The sequence below is a fragment of the Aotus nancymaae genome, unplaced genomic scaffold (assembly GCF_030222135.1).
Source record: "Aotus nancymaae isolate 86718 unplaced genomic scaffold, 86718_ANA_hifiasm-v0.15.2.pri h1tg000007l, whole genome shotgun sequence".
Taxonomy (NCBI): Eukaryota; Metazoa; Chordata; class Mammalia; order Primates; family Aotidae; genus Aotus; species Aotus nancymaae.
The window spans coordinates 14,234,024-14,249,814 of NW_026988418.1; the positions used below are offsets into that span (position 1 = coordinate 14,234,024).

At 38.0% G+C, this 15,791-nt stretch overlaps 1 protein-coding gene and 1 pseudogene across 1 annotated transcript in view; one reads left to right on the forward strand and one right to left on the reverse strand.

Moving 5' to 3' along the window:
* Positions 1-15,791, reverse strand: part of FAF1 (Fas associated factor 1) — a 535,243-nt gene that overhangs the window by 483,798 nt on the left and 35,654 nt on the right. The gene's annotated exons all lie outside the window — the stretch shown is intronic.
* On the forward strand, positions 5,496-5,952 carry LOC105704933 (cysteine and glycine-rich protein 2-like; annotated as a pseudogene).

Sequence of the window (15,791 nt, forward strand, 5' to 3'; positions counted from 1 at the left end):
TTCTTCTTAATTCCCTGCATTAAACAGAGTTATGATGGACTGATGGATGGATGGAAACAATTTTGAGTGTGACAGAGCAAAGAGCATAGGCTTTGGAGTCGGACCAGAGTCTGAATTCACAAACTTTACAACCCAGAGCAAGTTACTTCACCTCTCTACCTATTATCTACAGAGAAAAATAATACCTTCCTTATGAGGTTATGAAAAGTAAATGAGTAAGTTAAGCGACAAGCTCACAACACATGCTCAATAAGTACCTTTCTCACATTTCCCTTTCAGTTAAATATAAAGGATTCCAATATAAATTATCAGTTTTTATAAATATCATCATGTACTAATATATAATATAGCCTCAAATGAGTAATTTATTTGTTCACTTTATCTTTCACTTAGTAAATTCTACTTATGTGTGTGTGGGAGTGTACATACTCATACACTATGTATAACTATATATAGTTCTAATAGAGGTAAAATCACTTCCCCTATGTACGGTTACAATTTAAACATTTGATTTTGCTGTGACAGAGTGAATTGTTTAAAACTTTAAAAAACCAGTAGATACAAAAATATGGAAGTATTCAGAATGTATATTTCTCTACTTGTTTTTCATTAACAACATCTGTATGAAAATAATATGAATCTGTGTTCTTCTAATTCAGCTACTTACTTCTTCTTAAAAAATACAATCCTACTTGAAACGGTTAGGATTCCACCTGCAGGGCTAGGATTTATTGTTCTCAGTAAAAGGCAACAAAAACCATCAAAAGAGAAAAAGACGCCAGGGCACTCGAAGGGGATGGGGAAGAAGGGAATAAACAATGATCAATTATTTTAAGTCTAAGCCATTTATTATAAATAATACTTCAGCTTCCCCAAAACACATTTGTGCCTCATTAAAGCCAACTGTTACAGGGCTGAACACAGTGGCTCATTTCTTTAAGTCCAGCACTATGGGAGGCTGAGGTGGGAAGATCGCTCAAGCCCAGCAGTTTGAGACCAGCCTGAGCAACATAGTAAGACATAGTTCCTGTAAAATAAAATTTAAAAATTAAAAAGAAAAAACAACTGTTGGCTGGGCACAGTGGCTCATACCTGTAATCTCAGCACTTTGAGAGGCTGAGGCAGGCAGATCACTTTGAGCTTAGGAGTTCAAGACCAGCCTAGGCAACATTTTCTACAAAAAATACAAAAATTAGCCAGGCACGGTGGCACATGCCTGAGGTCTCAGCTACTTGGAAGGCTGAGGCTGGAGAATCCCTTGAACCCAGAAGGCAGAGGAGGTTATAGTGGGCCAAGATCACACCACTGCACTCTAGCCTGAGCAACAGAGTGAGAACCTATCTCAAAAACAACAACAAACCCTGTTACAGCTAGTTAACAATCACACAGTTCAGTAGTACTATAAACAGATCTTTTAGAACAGCTCTTCAAGCTTCCTTCCACACTGTAAACCATGACATTTCTAGATAGCTTTGATTAATGAAATTACAAGGCACCTAATTTTCATTAGGAAATAATGAACTTCCAAAGAGTATAAACTTTGTTATTGCATCACTCTCAAAGTTTCTCATAAATCCTACTAATATAAAGATTTCAGTCCATGTCACCGATAGAAGTGATTAGTTGATTACTATAAATAAGATCCTTCCATAATTATAAAAGGAAAAGTACTTAAGGATTTTTTAAAACTATTCCAGAAATTCTAATCACTTTAATAGAATCTTAAAACCTGTGCTATCTAATATGGTAGCCACTAACCTAATGTGACTACTGAGCATCTGAAGTATGTGTAATAAGAACTGAGCTGTGCAGTAAGTATACATTTCTTAGAAATTAAAGAAAACATTTCATTAATAATTTTCATGTTGATTACATGTTAAAATAATACTTTGGATATAGTTGGTAAAATGAATTATTAAATTTAATTCATCTATTTTTACTTTTTAAAAATAAGGCTACTTAAAATTTTTAAATTACATATGTGGATCACATTCTTTTTCTATTGGATGTGTACTACCCTAAACTCACCTCCTTTTATTCAAAGTCACACAAATTATATGCAGTTGTCTCTTGGTATCCATGGGGATTGGTTTCAGTACCCCTCCCCTGGATACCAAACTCTGAGAATCCAACTCCCTTATATAAAATGGCATAGCATTTGCATATACCCTATGCACAGTCCTCCAGTGTACTTTAAATCATCTCTAGATTACTGATAATACCTAATACAATGTAAATGTACATAAGTAGCTGTTATACTATATCTGCTTTTTATATATATTATTTTTATTGTGTTTGGTTTTTTTCTCCAAATATTTTCAACTTGTGGTTGGTTGAATCTGGAAATGCTGAACCCAAGGATATTAATATAAATCCTACATTAAATCATTTGTGGCGGGAGTTTCAATCAAATCACAGTCATCCAACTATACACTTTAAGTGTTACTTCTGGTAATCTTGGTTCTTCTCCCTATTACTCTCCAAACAAACCTGGGCACTTAACAGACCATAATTTTGTTTACAAACCTATCTTCTCTTTCTTCTACTAGATTCTTATCTCTTGAAATTTAGGACCTGTGCCTTAAGTCATTTTTTTTTTTATCCCCAGTGCACAACACAGATATCTGTTCATATCTAATATATATGTGAATTACTATCACCTTTTGCTCAAGTGATTTCCTTGGTTTATCATCTTCTCTGCCATCTAAGATATCTCATTAAGTAAAGCTTTCCTTAACTATCCCTAACTTCTAACCCTTAAAAGAATTACTTACCTGTGTTTTCTTAGGACTTTGTATCTCCAAGTTCCTGAGAAACTTATATAATTATACTGATTAGCACACTGAATCTTTATATAGTCTCCTCAAGAAATGACTGGTGTCTTGTCCATTTTTGTAGCTCTGTCATCTTATAACTATGTCTAGTGTAGTTAATGGTAATAAATGTCTTTCAAAGTAATTAAATGATGTATCTTTAGTATATGTATAAATTAAATCACTGTACATGTACTAGCAAAACTTCTAGTTTTATAACAAAAAAAAGTGAAGCATTTGGGCACCCAATGAAAATGGCAATAAATAGAGAACATTAGGTGAAACAGGAAATTTTAAGGAAGAAAGAGAAAAGAAAGAATTCCATTTGCTAACCAAACACATTAGTGATATTGTAATATATACATCTGGTGATAACTCCAGTAGCAGCAACAGATACTAATTCGCAAAAGAATTAAGGAACAGTATCTACTCTGTTCCTTCCAGTCTCCTGCCTGCTTAGTTTCCAGCATGCTCTCTCTACAGGTTGTAGATATAGGTTACTTGGTTTCCAACCCCCTCTACTGGAACCTCACAAAACAAACTATGTAAATGAAAACTGTATAAAACTTCTGCGTAAGTATGGCAGCCCTCAAAAAATTAAATTTAGAATTACCATATGATCTAGCAATTCCATTTCTGGGAATATATTCCAAAAACTCAAAGAAAGCAGTGATTCAAACAGATATTTGTATATCAACATTCAGAGTAGCTTTATTTTCAATAACCAAAAGATGAACACAACCTAAATGTCCACTGACAGATAAATAAAGAAAATGTGGGCTGTACATACAATAATATTCAGCCTTTGAAAGGTAGGAAATTCTGATACATGCTACAATGTGGATGAACCTTGAAGACATTAATGAAATACGCCAGACACAAAAGGACAAATATTGTATGATTCTACTTACATAAGGTACTGAAGTAGTCAAATTCAGAGACAGAAAGTAGAATGGTGGCTGCCAGGACCAGGGAGTGGGGAAATAAGGAATTGATGTTTAATTAGCACGGAGTTTCAATTTGGGAAGATGAAAAAGTTCTGGAGATGAATGGTGGTAATGGTTGCAAAGCAATATCAATGTACTTAATGCAACAGAACAATACATTTTAAAATGATTAAAATGATAGATTTTATGTTATGTATATACTTTATTACAATTTTCTAAAATCCTGTTTAAGATAAGCCCTCAGTAACACTTACTTGTGCTGAGAATTTCCTACCTATGTCATCAAAACTAAGTTTGCAAACATTTCCTTAGTGGATTTTATTTGGGAGTTTACCATCCTAAGGGTAGAGCTCCTCCTGCTTATAAATATTACTAATGGTCCAAATAATAATGTTTACATTTCACTTTTCCCTGTTTTGAACAAAGACAAACTGCCCATTTCCACATACCTCCTGAAATGAATACAACTACTCCCAACTAAAAAAAGTACGTATTAGGCCAGGCGTGGTGGCTCAGGCCTGTAATCCCAGCACTTTGGGAGGCCGAGGCGGGTGGATCACGAGGTCAAGAGATCGAGACCATCCTGGCCAACATGATGAAACCCCGTCTCTAAAAATACAAAAATTAGCTGGGCGTGGTGGAATGCGCCTGTAGTCCCAGCTACTCAGGAGGCTGAGGCAGGAGAATTGCTTGAACCCGGGAGGCAGAGGTTGCAGTGAGCCGAGATCGCGCCACTGCACTCCAGCCTAGTGTCTGGCAACAGAGCGAGACTCAGTCTCAAAAAAAAAAAAAAAAAGTACCTATTATCAATACCTTTTAAGCCATCTGAATAATATTTCCTAATCACCTTCCTTTTTCTCCTATAGTAACCATTATACTGAATTTTGCATGCATGCACTCATTCATTCATTCATTCTTTATTTGGAGACAGAGTCTCACTCTATCGCTCAGGCTGGATACAATGGAGCGATCTTGGCTCACTGAAACCTCTGCCTCCCCAGTTCAAGCGATTCTGCTGCCTCAGCTGGGATTACAGGCCGTGCCACCACACCCAGCTAATTTTTGTATTTTTAAGAGAGATGGGGTTTCGCCATGTTGGCTAGGCTGTTCTGGAACTCCTGACCTCAAATGATCTACCCACCTCGGCCTCCCAAAGTGCTGGGATTACAGGTGTCAGCCACTACTTCCAGCCACCTTTATTAGTATCTTGTTTTCTTGAGAAAAACTTCTTCCTAGCTGGGCCCAGTGGCTCATGCCTGTAATCTCAGCACTGTGGGAGGCCGAGGCAGGCGGATCACTTGAGGTCAGGAGTTCAAGATCAGTTTGGCCAACATGGTGAAACCCCATCTCTACCAAAAAAAATATAAAAATTAACCAAGTGTGGTGGCATGTGTCTGTAATCCCAGCTACTCGGGAGGCTAAACACGAGAAGGGCTTGAACCTTGGAGGCAGAGGTTGCAGTGAGCCAAGATGGCGCCATTGCCTGGGCAACAGAGTGAGACTCTGTCAAAAAAAAATATATATTTTGGCTCGGACTCTCTGGACCCTCCCTCCAGCCCAGCCTCACTAGCTTCGCCTGAGGTGTGTGCTCCCGCCTCTAACTCAAAATGCCTGTCTGGGGCGGTGGAAACAAGTGTGGGGCCTGCGGGAGGACTGTGTACCATGCAGAAGAGGTGCAGTGTGATGGCAGGAGCTTCCCCTGCTGCTGTTTTCTCTGCATGGTTTGCAGGAAAAATTTAGATAGCACAACAGTGGCAATTCACGATGAAGAGATCTACTGAAAATCCTGCTATGGAAAGAAGTATGGGCCAAAAGGCTACGGTTACGGCCAGGGCGCTGGCACACTTAACATGGACCGTGGTGAGAAGCTGGGCATCAAACCAGAGAGTGTTCAGCCTCACAGGCCTACAACAAATCCAAACACTTCTAAATTTTCTCAGAAATATGGAGGTGCTGAGAAGTGTTCCAAATGTGGGGATTCTGTATATGCTGCCAAGAAGATCATTGGAGCTGGAAAGCCCTGGCACAAAAACTGTTTCCGATGTGCAAAGTGTGGGAAGAGTCTTGAATCAACAACTCTGACTGAAAAAGAAGGTGAAATCTATTGTAAAGGATGCTATGCAAAGAACTTTGGGCCCAAGGGATGTGGCTATGGCCAAGGAGCAGGGGCTCTTGTTCATGCCCAGAACTAATCATCACACACTGAGAATCTCTTCATAATCTAGGCACAGATAATCTTTAACACTAAACTACTGTGAAATTCTTCCAGCATTAAGTACTGTATATTACCCTGTACTTGGATAGGCTGGCTAACTCGTAGGAAGAGAGCACTGTGTCATATCCTTTTGCTTTGTTCACCAGCATTTTGGGGGAACATTTCTTTTACGTTTTAAATAAAACTTCAGCTAGAAAAAAATATATATTTTTTGGTACTGCATCTTTTTAAAGCACCTCTAAAAACACTTATAAAAATGCTCTGTCACTTATTACAGCACTTACCATACAGTTTTATAATTGCCTGTTAATGTGCCTCTATTCCCCACTGGACTATACATGCCATGAGCGCAGGGATTATGACTATCATGGTCAGTGTTATAACCCAATACATAACAAATTGCTTGAGAAACAGTAGACTGTTCAATTAATACTTGCTAAAAGGATGAATGGATGAATCAATTCTATACAAATAACATTTCTTTTGCACAGACATTTTAGACACATTAATTCATAATTGTCTCATCATCCTTGCAAGAGAAGGTATTAGCAATAAGGAAGTGGCAACTGCACTTTACTCAGCTACTTGGTGGCAGAACCAGAATCTGAATCTAAAGCCACAACACCAAAGGGCTAAATCTACCTGTTAGATACCTTGCTAATTTCTTCAAGATGTTAACATCAAAAAAGGAAGAGAATCTGTAGCACAGTCTTACAAAGACTTGAGTTGTTCTCAAATTTCATCAAGAGTAAACTGTCAGTAATAGCAGATAATTATCAATTAAAATAATCACAATAATATATGTCTTAAGTGAGTTTCCAACAAAAGTAGTCTCTATACATTGTATTGGGAAAAAAATGAGAAAGCAAGAATTTGTCTATTACTATCCAAAAGACTAAAGACATCGTAAAGATACTAAAAATAGTACTGATGGAACTGATCGATGAATATCCAAACACTAGAAATAGAACAGGAATAACTTCTAGACTTACTATAGCCTGAGTAAACCATCCCCCAAACCACTACACGTAATTCGTTCTGTTTCTATGCTCACCAATCCCTGTTTTGGTAACCAAATTGGTTTTTCGGGTATCCTACCAAGAAGAAGATGCTCTGAATAATAATTACAAGTCTCATGGTCAATATAAAAATGTCTATCTCTTTGTAAATTAATAGTCCACATAACAGATCAGTCTCCTGTATATCTGTTACTCTGAATCAATTTCCCAGAACATTATCACTGATGGATAACAGATAAAAATAAAATATTTTAGTCTGCAAAGAAAGGACCAGACCATGGATTCCTGATGACTCAGCCAAACTTCTCTTATTTTTTAAGCCACTTTTCACAGAAATATCAGAACCTGGTATTAACGGCTATGATTTAATTTTAGCAGTGTTTTAAAGTTATATCTTCTTCTCCATTCACCAAACACACCAAAGAGGGAATTTGGTTTATGATACCAAAGGCATGTAAATAAGTATACAAAACTATATAACCCAGTAAGAAGCATTTTTAATATAAGTTAGAATAAAATCAATGCTACTCTCTGTTTACCATCGATTCTTAATTCTTCTTCAAGCTTAGCCCATTGGCAAATTGCTTTTCCAAAACTATTCTAGTTAGTGCATCAAAACAAAAACCCTGATTTACTTAGCACATTTCACTTTGAGAATGTGACAGATAGAACAGCCATAAGATGACAGACTTTATGCCTTTATGCTTATGCTCCTGAAAAACACAGTTCTGTCTATTCTGTTCTCTTCTGAGTAACTGTATCAATCACTGTGCATTTAATTATACATATACTCTATTATTTGCCTCATAAGGTTATTTAACTTCTTACTTAGATTTCTGATCCCTCCCACATAACTGAAAAGCAATAGAAAAGACAATATGCTATAATTACCATATTTCTTCTGTCTCACTATCAAAGTAATGTCCAAATGGTTATCCTAGACCTCTCCTTTCATCTCATTCCCTAGATCCAAACAAATCACTATCAATATATGCACCTACCTTCTTCCTATCTCTGTTTTCACCAGCCTAGACCAAGCATGTTTCTCCTTATCCTTCTCCAATAGTTTCCTAACTGGTCTTCCTAAATTATGAACTCCCCTGATCAGCTCTCCACATTGCACACAAAGTTTTTAAAACATCTGGACACAAAGTTTTTAAAACATCTGGACTTCTAGTTTTAGGCTCACAGAGGAAGATGCTTCTGTCCTCTTCCACTTTTCTTATTCATGACCTAAAAACAAGAACAAGTTACTGAAAAACAAACTGCATCTTTCATGCAATAAGATACCTATATCCCTGGACCATGTTATGATGCAGTTAAAAATAGTAAACTACTTAGAAGAGTAGAAGATCAGCTGGGTGCAGTGGCTCATGCCTGTAATCCCAGCACTTTGGGAGGGTGAAGTGGGCGGATTACCTGAAGTCGGGAGTTTGAGACCAGCCTGACCAAAATGGAGAAACCCTATCTCTACTAAAAATACAAAATTAGCCGGGTGTGATGGCGCATGCCTGTCATCCCAGATACTAGGGAGGCTGAGGCAGGAGAATCACTTGAACCCAGCGGGGGAAGGTTACAGTGAGCCGAGATTGCGCCATTGCACTCCAGCTTGGGCATCAAGAGCAAAACTCCATCTCCAAAAAAAAAAAAAAATTAGAAGATCAAACCTAACTGTTTACAGAGATGATGCCTGGTAAATAAGCTGATGTGCCCTGAAGAAAGGCTCAGGAATGGTATATTCCAGGTGCCTCAGGAGGCAAAGGTAAGACGGGGGCAACCTCCCAGTTCCCCAAATTCCATCTCCACACAGTGAAGCAACTAATCTTCCTCTTCACGTCCTCACAAAATAAGAGGTATGTACTTTAGAGATGTTGAAATAAATATTTCAGACTCACAGGCAACCTCCCAGTTCCCCAAACTCCATCTCCACACAGTGAAGCAACTAATCTTCCTCTTCACCTCCTCACAAAAAAAGAGGTATGTACTTCAGAGATGTTGAAATACTCACAGAAACTAGTCCCATAGGAAGACAAGAGTGAACTGTTGGACTGAAAATAAGGCTAAATCAGCATTCTGAAAGGTGAGAGCCACAGTCCTCTCACCTTCCCATCCAACTCTGGAACACTGGTAGACAAGCAGGAACCTTTAAAAATCCTTTTTTTCCCTAAAGCTGAAAATAAGTTCATACACTGACACCTGGATGTTCCCAAAGAAAAAAGCAAATCAAACAATTACCTTAGAGATAATACAGCCCTCTGTTTGATAATGCCAGCCCATGTCCTCTGAGCTTCTAAATAATTTTTCAGTACATACTCTTAAATGTGAATAGATAATAAAAGATCACCAGACATTTGAGGAAAGTCTAGTGCGTGAAAGACAGACAAAAACAAACAAAAGCGGGTGAGAGGAGGAAAGGTAGAATGAAGGACAGGCACCATGCTATTTCTTATACTTAGTATTCAGTCTTGATAGCATTCTTTAACTTATTATTATCCCCATCTTCTATATGAGGAAATGACACAGGGTTAAGTAAATTACTCAGTCACACAGCTAAGAAGCAGTAAAGACAGGAAAGGAACCCAAGGCTACTTGATCCCAAAACCTAGCCTTTTAACCATAAGCATTACCATTAGGACTTATCTTCACATACAAACTCCTCAATTTCATAATAATTATGCCTCTTTCTTGTGACACTACCCTTCTTCCTAATGGATAAGTTGAAAGGTCCTTTCTCAGAGTTCTAGAGCCCCAATTCTTCAGGAGCCTTGATGTAAAATGAATCTTTCTAAATATAGAAACAAAGATCTTCAAACTCTTCAGAGCATAACAATTTCCCATATGACATACTCCCTGACAGGTTGCAGAGGTCTTGACAAATGAAAAGAGAGGAGCACTAACAAATCATAGATTGGAAAGAGAATGGAAGCCTATTACTCCTCTTCGAAGACATAGAGAAACACAGAAATGAAGTTTTAATGATCAAATGCTGCTGAGAATAGCAAGTATTAGCAGAGGATAGAATTAATGTCAATAAGTAAGTAAAGGCAGTATCTATCTTATGCATTCATGGATTAGAAGCAAAAGAGAGAGAGAAATAAAAAGCAGATAAATCAAAGGAAATTAAAAGATAAAGGGAAATGAACCAAGACCTAGTTTTAATTTTGAATTAGCCAAGTCCTAGATAACTGGCAATGAAAGATTCTGCCAGATGAATCATATGATAACTACAAAGTCCCAAATCTATCACCATAAGAGAATCAGCTATCAAAAAAGACAAGGAGAGGAAGAACTAAGAACAGTGGAAGATGATGGCTTAGGCTTGGGTAAACAGCAAAACTTAAAACACAAACTATTTTTAAAAAGTATTCCCATCAATACATTCAAAAGGTTCTGCTTCCAGATGAGCTATAGTAGCTTGCAGAAGACTAACTCTCGCTGAGAACAAATTGAAAAGCTGAAAAACATACTGCAATAATCTATTTTCAGGCTAAGAAAAGCTTCTTCAGAGGAGGAACAAGAACAGGATGGCTTAAGATTCCTAAATCGAGAGAATTTCAGAGATAAGCTGACTTCTGCTAATGACTTTTTAATTGCGAGCAAGAACTTGAAAATACAGGTTTTGCATCAACAGAACCAACAAATAAGAATAGAAACCAGCAGAGATTTTTGCAGCAATCAGACGGCCTCAAACATAATGCCAGATTTTTTTCCCAAGCAACATTTACTAAATTCAATGTATCTATGAGTCAGAGAGCTAAAAAGCTTAGTCAAAAGTTAAAAGCCTCATAAAAAAAAAAAAACATAGTTTTTGACAGTTTTACAAAACAATAAGACCAGCCCAGGGTTAAGACCTTAGACAAATCACCAAAATCTAAGGTGAAGTAAAAAAGGTAAGTCACATACTGGGAGATTATGTTCACAATACATTTATCTGATGAACCTTAAAGGCATTAAGTTGAGAGAAATAAACCATACTCAAAAGACTGCACACTGTATGACTTCATTTACATGAAGTCCAACAACAGGCAAAAGTAATCTATGGTTTCACATAGGAAATGCAGAATGATTGAGACCATGAAGAAACCTTTCTGGCCTCAAGTGATCCACCTACCTCGGCCTCCCAAAGTGCTGGGATTACAGGAGTAAGCCACCACATCCTGCCTATATAATTATTAAAACTCATAAAATTGTCCACTTACAAAGAGTACATTTCACTAATTGTAAATTTCACATAAAGCAAAACTTTTTAATTATAAAGAACAAAATAAACTTTTACTTATCAATAAAGGCATAATAATAAAATTATGAAGTGTCAGGAATGTTATTTCCTTAATAATTTTGTTTTATATTCTTTACTAAAATGTTTTTAAATGCCCAACAGACAGGTTTACCACTGACTACAACTCCTAAATGAAAAATATACACATAATGAAAAAATCAAAACAAAGAAATTTCCAGATAAACAAAAGCTGAGAGAATTTCTCACCAACAGATCTGCATATAAAAAACAGTAAAGGTTTTCAGCTGAAGGGAAATAATACTAGATGGAACCTCTAATCTACACAAAGGGTATCAGAAATAGTAAAGGTAAGACATTTTTAATTATTTCTTATATTCTTTAAAAAGACAACTAACTCTTTAAAGCAAAAATCACAGAATTATGAGCTATATAATATGTACAAATAAAATATATGAAAAGAATAAATTAAAGGCTGCAAGGAGGTAAACAGAAAAATATTCTTATAAAGTTTTTATATTATATATGAAGTAGTATAAAGTAATTAAGAGAGACTGTGATAAGTAAACCATGTACATTGTAATCTCTAGAACAAGGGTGGGGAAAAAAGAAATGTATAACAAAGATGAGATCGCTGGTTTCATACTATATCACCTCACCTAAGCTGAAAGTAAATTTCTGAAAATTCCTTCCCTGAGTGGTTTGAGGTCAGGAATGGCCACAAGAAAACTTGTACATGCCAGGCACAGTACCTCATACCTGTAATCCCAACACTTTAGGAGGCCAAGACAGGTAGACTACCTGAGTTCAGGAGTTCAGGACCAGCCTGGCCAATATGGTGAAACCCCATCTCTACTAAAAATACAAAAAGTTAGCTGGGCATGGTGGTACTCACCTGTAGTCCCAGCTACTCAGGAGGTTGAGGCGGGAGAATCGCTTGAGCCCAGGGAGCAGAGACTGCAGTGAACCAAGATCGTGTCACCAGACTCCAGCCTGGGCAACAGAGCAAGACTCCATCTCAAAAAAGAAAAGAAAATTTACTTTGGAAGGTAGAAGAAAAACAGCAGGCATTACTCTCCCAAAATGTATAGGTACAGCACCAAGTACTACTGCAGCTGACAGACATTGTCCCTTACTGCCTGGCTCACAATACTGATATATGGCAGATGAATCCAAGCTTCCTCTAAATCCAGGTCAATTTTCCTCATGAACATAGATGCAAAAAATCCTTAACAAAATATTAGCAAATCAAATCCAGGATTCTGTAAAAAGGATAACAACTCATGACCAACTGAGGTTGCTCCCAGCAATGCAAAGTTGGTTTAACATTCAGAAATCAGTGTAATTTACCATATTAACTGAACAAAGGAGAAAATCTATATTACCATCTCACTAGAAGAAAAAGAATATTCAGGCCGGGTGCGGTGGCTCATGCCTGTAATCCCAGCACTTTGGGAGGCTGAGGCGAGCGGATCACAAGGTCAGGAGATCAAGACCATCCTGGCCAATGCTGTGAAACCCTGTCTACTAAAATACAAAAAATCATCTGGGCATGGTGGCACACGCCTGCAGTCCCAGCTACTCAGAGGCTGAAGCAGGAGAATCGCTTGAACCTGGGAGACGGAGGTTGCAGTGAACCAAGATTGCACCACTGCACTCCAGCCTGGTGACAGACCAAGACTCCACTTCAAAAAAAAAGAATATTCAATAAAAATTTAATATTCATAATAAAAACACTTGGCAAACTAAGAATGGAAGGCAATTTCTTTAACCAGCTGAAGGACATCTATGAGAAACCTATAGCTAACACCACACTTAAGACTGAATATTTCTCCCTACGATTGAGAAAAAGGCAAGAATGTTTGCTGTTACCATTTCTATTTAACATTGTACTAGAGGTCCTAGCACATGCAATAAAGTAAGAAAAAGAAAGAAAAAGCCATAAAGATTGGAAAGAAATATAGCTATCTTTTATCACAGACAAATGGTTAAAGAAAAGTCTACATTCTTTAAAAACCTCTAGAAGAAATAAGTAAATGCATACAGTAACAAAATACAAAATACATCTATGACAAAAGCCCACTGTGTCCTCAAAAAAACCAAACATACAATTATCATATGAGGTATACACTATCCAGGGGCCTTAGGTTGGCCCACCCTGCCCAAAGCCACCAGGGCCTGAGTGAGCTACCCCAGGGCCTAGGGACCGACCCGCCCCACCTGTAGTGGCCAACACCCCCAGATGCCATCCTAAAGCCTATGGACTGGCCTGCCCAACCCGACAACCCACTGTCAGTGGCCACATGCACCATCAAAGGGTCTGAAAATCAGCTTGACATTCCCTACCTCTGTCACCACTGAGGGAATTCATAACAAGACCAGCCCTACAAGAAATGTTTAAGGAGGTGCTACATCTAGAAGTGAAAGAATAATATCTATCATCATGAAACCACATTAAAGTGGCCAGGTGTGGTGGCTCATGCCTGTAATCCCAGCACTTTGTGAAGCTAAGGAGGGCAGATTGCTTGAAGCCAGGAGTTCGAGACCAGCCTGGGTAACATGGTGAAATCCCATCTCTACTAAAAATGTAACAATTAGCCAGGCATGGTGGTGCATGACTGTAGTCCTAGCTACTCAGGAGGCTAAGGTGGAAGGATCACCTGAGCCAGGTGCAGTAAGCCAAGATTACAACACTGTACTCCAGCCTGGGAAACAAAGCAAAGACCTTGTCTTTAAAAAAAAAAAAAAAAAAGGATAAAACCCATTGGTAGAAAGCAAACACACAGATGAGAAAAGAAAAGGGCTCAAATGTAACCACTACAGAAAGTCACCAAATGGCGCCTGTAATCCCAGCACTTTGGGAGACTGAGGCAGGTGGATCTCTTGAGCTCAGGCATTCGAGACCAGCCTGGCTAACATGGTGAAACCCCATCTCTACCAAAAATACAAATTAGCCAGGCATGGTGGCACGCACCTGTAATCCTAGCTACTTATGAGGCTGAGATAGGAGAATTGCTTAGAAGCCGGGAGATGGAGGTTGCAGTGAGCCAAGATCACACACCATTGCACTCCAACCTGGGCAACAGAGACAGAACCTGTCTTAAAAAAAAATAAAAAAAGAGGCCGCATGTGGTAGCTCACACTTGTAATCCCAGCACTTTGAGAGGCCGGGGCAGATGGATCTGAGGTCAGGAGTTCGAGACCAGCCTGACCAACATAGTGAAACCCTGTCTCTACTAAAAACACAAAATTAGCCTGATGTGGTGGTACACATCTGTAATCCCAGCTACTTGGGGGGCTGAGGCAGGAGAATCACTTGAACCCAGGAGACAGAGGTTGCAGTAAGCTGAGATCACGCCATCACACTCCAGCCTGGGCAACAAGAGCGAAACTCCATCTCAAAAAGAAAAAGAAAAAAGAAAACAACCAAACTGCAAAGTTAAACAAAGAAAGAAAGGAACAAAAGATAAAAAAATGAGAAAAAAATTAACAAACTGACAGGAGTAAGTCCTCACCTATAAATAATAACCTTGACTATAAATGGATTAAATTACCCAGATACACACTGACTGACAGATGGAAAAAAAAATGATACAACTATCATTAAACTCATTTTACCTGTAAAGACACATTTTACCTGCAATAAACTCAATTTACCTGTAAAGACACATACAGACTGAAAGAGAAGTGATAGAAAAAGATATTCCATGCAAATGGAAATCAAAAGCAAGCAGGAGTCACTATACTTACATAAGATAAAACAAACTTCAACTCATAAACAGTAAAACAAGACAAAAAAAAGTCACTGTATAATGATAAAGTGATTAATTCCACAAGAGGATATAACAATTCTAAATATATATTCACCCAACACCAGAGAACCCAGATATATGAAACAAATACTATTAGATCTAAAAAGAGAGATAGATTCTAATCAACAGTAGTTGGAGATTTCAACACTCCACTCTTGGCAAGTCATCTAGACAGAAAATTAACAAAGAATTTCATCTCCATTACAGACAAAATAGATCTAACAGGCATTTACAGACCAATTCATCCATCAGCTGCAGAATACACATTCTTCTCATCAGCACATGGAATATTCTCTAGGACAGACCACATATTAGGCCACAAAACAAGTCTCAACAAATGTTTTTAAATCAAAATAATATCAAGTATATTCTCAGAAAATAATAAAATACAGCTAGAAACCAATAACAAGAGGAACTTTGGAAACTAAAAAATCCATGGAAATTAAAACAACATCAGCCAGGCACGGTGCCTCGTGCCTAAAATCCCAGCACTTTGAGAGGCCAAGGCAGGAAGACAGTTTGAGCCAGAGCCTAAGAGTTTAAGATCACCAAGACAACATAGAAGATGCCATCTCTATAAATAGTAAAAAAAATAGCTGGGCATGGTGGCACTCACCTGTAGTCCTAGCTACTCAGGAGACTGAAGTAGGAGGATCACTTGAGTCCAAGAGTTCAAGATTACAGTGAGCTATAATCACACCACTGTACTCCAGCCTGGGTGACAGAGTAAGACCATGTCTCAAAAAAT